Below are 6367 nucleotides of genomic sequence, written 5' to 3' on the forward strand. Positions count from 1 at the left end.
TATCCGAAGGAAATGAAATCTACATCTTTTTTTTTTTTAAAGATTTTATTTATTTTTTAGAGAGCGAGCGAGAGAGAAACAGCATGAGAGGGGAGAGGGTCAGAGGGAGAAGCAGGCTCCCCGCCGAGCAGGGAGCCCGATGAGGGACTCGATCCCAGGACCCTGGGATCATGACCTGAGCGGAAGGCAGACGCTTAACCATCTGAGCCACCCAGGCGCCGGAAATCTACATCTTGAAAAGATATCTGCCCTCCCCTGTTCATTGCAGCATTATTCACAAGAGCCAAGACATGAAAACAACCTAAGTGTCCATCACCAGATGAATGGATAAAGAAAATGTGGTGTGTACACACACACACACACACACACACACACACACACACAGTGGAATGTTAATCCGCTTTAAAAAGAAGGAATTTCTACCATTTGTGACAACATGAAACTTAGAGGACGTTATGCTACGTGAGATAAGTCGCAGGAAGACAAACACAGCATGATCTCACTTACCTGTGGAATCTAAAACAGTCGAAGTCTAGAAGCAGAGTAGAATTGTAGTTGCCAGTGGCTGAGGGCTGAGGGAAATGAGGAAACGTTGGCCAAAGGGTACAAACTTTTAGTTATGTAGTGTAAATAAGTTTTGGAGAGCTAACGTAGGGCCTGGTGACTAGAGTTAATAATACCGTAATGTAGGGGTCCCTGGGTGGCTCAGTCAGTTAAGCATCAAATTTTTGGTTTCAGCTCCGGTCATGATCTTGAGGTCCTGGGATCGAGGCCCCTTGTGGCGTTCCATGCTCAGCGAGGGAGTCTGCTTCAGATTCTTTCTCCGTCCTTCACCCTGCTTGTCCCTCCCCCTACTCACGTGCTCTCTCTCTTTCTAAAATAAATAAATAAAAATAAAAAAAAATACTGTATTGTATACTTGAAATTTGCTAAGAGAATAAATCTGAAGTATTCTCACCACACAAAAAAGGTAACTCTGTGAGGTGACAGATATATTAATTAGCTTGATTGTGGTCATCATTTCACAGTATATACATATATCAAAACATTATTTTGTAGAAGTTAAATAAATATATACAATTTTTGTTTGTCCATTATACCTCAATAAAGAGGAAAGAAATATCCAACTTGAACAACATATTTAAAAAATGGAAGGGGGGTGCCTGGGTGGCTCAGTCGTTAAGCGTCTGCCTTCGGCTCGGGTCATGATCCCAGGGTCCTGGAATCGAGTCCCACATTGGGCTCCCTGCTCGGCAGGAAGCCTGCTTCTCCCTCTCCCACTCCCCCTGCTTGTGTTCCCTCTCTCGCTGTGTCTCTATCAAATAAATAAATAAAATCTTAAAAAAAAATAAAAAATAAAAAATGGAAGGGAAAAAAAGAAAACAGAGTCTCAGTGACTTGTGGGATAAAATAAAAGGAATAATATACATTTAATTGGGATTCCAGAATTAAAGGTAAAGGAAAACAGTATATATCTAAAAATATTTAAAGAGATAATAGCCAAAAAGGTCCTAATTTTATGAAAGACCCTAATTAGAATAAATACAAAGAAAATCAGGTTCAAGCATTATATTCAAAGTGCTGAGAAAAATTTGACAGCAGCCAGAGGAAGCAGCACAATAAATATAGTGGGATGATTGTTGGCCTCTATTTAGAGACATCAGAGGCCAGAAGGCAGTGGTATGATATTTTTTAAAAACTGAAGGAAAAAAATTATATATATGAGTCTACAATTCTGTGTGCAATTAAAATATTCTTAATAAAGGCAAAATGAAGATATTTTATCGGATAAACAAGAACTATAACTATTTTTATAGCCCAAAGATTAGGAGAGAAAAAATAGAAATGTTTTGTTTAAAAATTTCTTATACTATACCTAATGAAGGGAGGCAGAAATAAGGAGACCATGGTATTTCTGGACTCAGCAGTGCAAAATGAAATGAAGTTCTTAGTGAACAGGAAGACCTGGGGCCATTGAAAACATCTGTGAGGGCCCAGGTGCCACTTGTAAGGTATCATCAGTTCATTCTAGTTTTGCTAGACTATATTAAACACCAAATATATATATAATGTTACACATTAAATATAAATATTGTAAAATTGCATGAATTTGTTGAAGATGACCACTCAGCATAATGGCATGTTTGATAGAAAGAAAAATAACATTTATTTATCTGCTATGAGAATTTTTCTCCATACCTTGAAGACGATATGGGTTATTGCTTTCCAATACTCTCAAAAGCAACTGAAAATACTGAGTCTGGGGATGTACCTGTAGGGTCTTAGTGGCAAAGCACCACTCAGGAAAAAAATAAAGCCACACTTACCACCCCAGACAGACTAGATGAGAGTCACAAGAACAGAGGAGTGGGCTGGGGGAGGGGAGGGTGCATCATCCTGAGAGGCAAGGCAGAGGGGGAGGGGCTTAGGACTTTGAGATTAACAACAGATTTGGGGTTGGACAATTTAGAGAAATTAGGGGGTCTGGTCCAGTATCCTCCTTGAGCAAAAAGGTAATCATTGGAATCCCAAACCCATGGGTGCAGTCCATGTATCACTCTTCCAATAACAGTATCTCAGATCAGCATATTGAGAAATGTCTGATCACTCTCTGGTGATGGTTCTAAGTACCACTGCCTGTACATTGTCCATGGGTGATCCTGAAGGTTGAAGGCTTCTTATGCCCTGAGATTCTCCTGAGCCCATCCAAACTCCCCACTGTGGTCACCCACCTCATTCATTGATGTCCCAGCAAATTCCTAGGGCCCCAGAAACTCAAATGGTGTAATTGCCACTCCAAATTCAGAGGTAGCAGGAAGGGCAAAGCCTGAGAACAGACATCTGGATGCTGAGAGTATCTGGAGCTCAGATGATCCGGAGAGGGCTAAGCAATCAGGCGTGAGAGTAGCCGATTAAAAACAATAAGCTAAAATGAAAGTAATGGTGAAGCCTTTAAACATTTACTACAGTAGCATCAGGAAGAGGCTAAAACAGGAGAAAGTGCTGTTGACGTTCATAAATAACAGAAGTAACACCGGCGAATTACTGAAGCAGTTATCAGAAATTTATCATGCACACATCAAAAAGACAGTTTGCAAACCAGGAGCACTCAAACCAAAACATGGTATGAGGCGTGGGAGTGTATTAAGCAGCTCATATAGGGGGAAAGCTTTGACTGTTTATTCTTTACAGTGATTGGTTATAATTTTAGAATTTCCTTATAAATTATAGGGAATTGGTCAGTGGTTACCTGATCTCAACCTTGGGAAACAGTTCAAGTTTTGCTTATGATTTCCAAAGGCAGAAGCAAGAAGTGACCCAGATCAAGGTAGCCTTGCAAAATGAGCTAAATTCAACTTTCCATGACTAAACTGGTTTTTTCTGCTCAGACAAAGACTGAGTCTATTATTGATTTTAACAGTGCCAACTTCCTCATTCCATCTCCCCTTCTGGAAAAGAGCACAAGCTAAGGGTCAGCTAGATCAGTGCCGACATGGCGGTTGTCCAAGGGAACCCTGAATGAAAGCCTCCTGCCCTTTTATGAAGCCGGCGCCTGATGGAACTCGAAGAGGGAGGGGCTAGGAGAGGAAAAGTACTAAGTACTGAGCCAGAGTAAAGTGTCCTCCCAGTTTCCCAATAAGGAGACCTCCAAGTGAAGGCTTCTGGGTTAGCAGTGCCGATGTGCACAGGAGCGTGGCCTGCTAGGGGGGCCGGGGTCCCTGACCACAGCTTCCTTCTGAGGCTGCCATGCATGGCGGTGCACCAAGTCTGGTGTGGGAGGGGGTTTTGCCCTGTGAGGCCTGCCCTGTGAAGTAAAGCTTTTTCAATTGCCGCTGGAGGGGTCTGAGAAATTACACACAGGATTTTGGCCTGAGCTAAAATCCTTCATTTCACTCCTTAAATTTTCAGGACCCAACCTAGACACAGGTTACTCCATCACGAACCCTAATGGGTGAGACTTGGAGGGTTCTGTCAGGAACTGAGTAATTAGTCTGAGGCAACAGTGGACCCGACAATGATCAATATCGCTCTGAGTAGGATGAGACCTGTCTGAAGAACTGAATGTAACCATGGGTCTCCAAAGGTACCAAGCCAGAAAAAGATGTCCCATAGCCAGTAGGGTTTCCTTTAGAGAGCCAGGAGGCTTTCTCCCTACGTTTCTATATGAATCCTTTCTCATCTGGTCCGAGGCATTGAGTCAAGCACAGCATGGCTTTGGGCACGGCACAGCTGAAGTCTGTCCTGAGGCTTTGAGAGGGGCTGAGGCGATGTCAGGATAGTCAGGTTCACATACAAGAAGTACGATCCCAGGGGGCGCATGCAGTTCCCTGGAGAAACAGGGTTTACAGTTGAGGGCACCCCAAGCAGGACATCTACTCATCAGGGAGCAGGCCGACAGAGCTCCTGCCCTGAGGTTCCCAGTCCAGACCCAATAATTCCGTTTAGAACTGAATGGTTTCAGAACTACCACAGATGGTCCGTTTCAGTCTGGTTTGTGTGTGATACCAGTTTATCAGCCTCATGGTGTGAATGACATCTGGGTGTGCTCTGTTGTGTGACTGCCGGCCGGTAGTCAGTCTGAATCCAGAAGTCCTCACAGCAGCTCACAAGGTTTCAATTCAGGAACAGGGCAGAGCTCTCAGGGCCAACTAGTTCTGAAAGATCGGAAAGACCGCTGATGTCTTTCCCCCTCCACCATGCCTCCTTAGGTACCAGAGTTTTAGGATTTTGTTTTGTTTTGCTTTCTCATTTTCCGGTGTTGTTGCTATCAATATGTCCCTTTCAATAATGAACTTTACATTTTTTTTTAAATTCCCTATTTTCATCCAAACCTTTTAGTCCAGAAGGATTGTATGCAAGAGGGACAAAAGCATTCATACAGGAAAACATTTTTGTCCAACTTAATCAGCAAGACACATCGTATTGAAGAATTGGTTAGCACAAAAGTCTTGAATCTCTTATCCTTTGCTGTCATGTTAATCTCTTACATATTTGAATCTTTAGGAAAGGGGTTGAAGGGATTAGATGGCCCTTGTAGGGTCCTCCACAAATACTGAGATATCAGAATTGTAAAAGAAGGATATACAATTGAAGGATGGGAGCAGAAAGCCTGACCAAACAGGAGGTGCAAGTGAAAAGTGTCCTTTTGGGGAATTGCTGCTTTGAGAACCCAGAATGTTTGCCTGAGATGTGTAGTCCAGGCTGGGGTTGTCTTATCTCTTACCATCAGCTGCAAAATTCCATCCATTAATTGTCCATTAAAATGCTCAGTTTCCCCTGGGGCTTGAGTGAGGCATGAAGCATGAAGAATCCACTATATGTCCCATGATTAGGTCCACTGATTTGTAGCTTGGGCTGCAAACCCAGGGCCATTATCAGAGGCAAAGTGCTCAGGAAATCTGAACAGGAAACAAATGTGGCATTGTAGGGTCTGGATAGTGGGACAAGCTTGAGTCAGTGGAATGTATGGGCTGGCTAGGACACATGCAATGAAAGAATCAACTGTAGACAGGATCGAATAAGATCCTCTGATGGAACAAGAAGTTTGATGTGAGGCAGGATGTTTCACCTGCCAAGAATATACTCCACCCCATGGCCTGGGGAATCTGTACTTGGGCATTGATGTCTACATGATGTCTGAGAGGTGGGATGGGACAGGCTCTTTATACTCTTCCAGCATCTTTTTCTCACAGGGCAGTCTGCATGTGTAGGCCTGACCTAAGATGGTGTCTAGATTTTCAAAGGCCATCCTCACCTGAATTCAGGAGGAGATTGGTCACATACCTGTTTGCTCTGGGGTAGTCCCCACGTTTAATTGACAATCAGGGTCTGCTCATTGATTGTTTCCTTGGCCAAGTGTGGGGTCCTCTCTGCCGAGCATCCACATGGATCACAAAAACTTAGTAGGAGAGGAAGAGATTTTTCTCCACATGCCCCATTTCCGTGGGGAGACTTGTTTTATATGCCAGCCTGAGTTTCTTGAGAGGCCCAGTCAAACAGCCAGGCCATTTGTTATAGCCCCCAAATCCGGGAGGTTTACAGTCTTCCACATGCCCCACAAAAACGTCTCTATCGTGGCTTGGGTGCAGAGACTAGCAAAGGTGCTCACAGACATTTTCTCAATACCAGTAATACATTCAGCAGTGAGGGCATTACAATAGAAGGCTGCAGGGGCCCAGAGACACCTGCCCATCATCAGGCTTGGGCAAAGGCATGGGTGGTGACAACGATTCTCTCCTTGATCGAACTCGGTCAGGCTCCTCTGAACTCCCTTCTCAACTGGGCCCTGACTTTCAGGCTTCTGGTGTCCTTCTCTGCATTGTTCAGGATACTGCTGAATTTTCTGGAAATTCCCACCCCCGGTCCG

This window comes from Neomonachus schauinslandi, chromosome 11, assembly GCF_002201575.2.
Source record: "Neomonachus schauinslandi chromosome 11, ASM220157v2, whole genome shotgun sequence".
NCBI classification, from domain to species: Eukaryota; Metazoa; Chordata; class Mammalia; order Carnivora; family Phocidae; genus Neomonachus; species Neomonachus schauinslandi.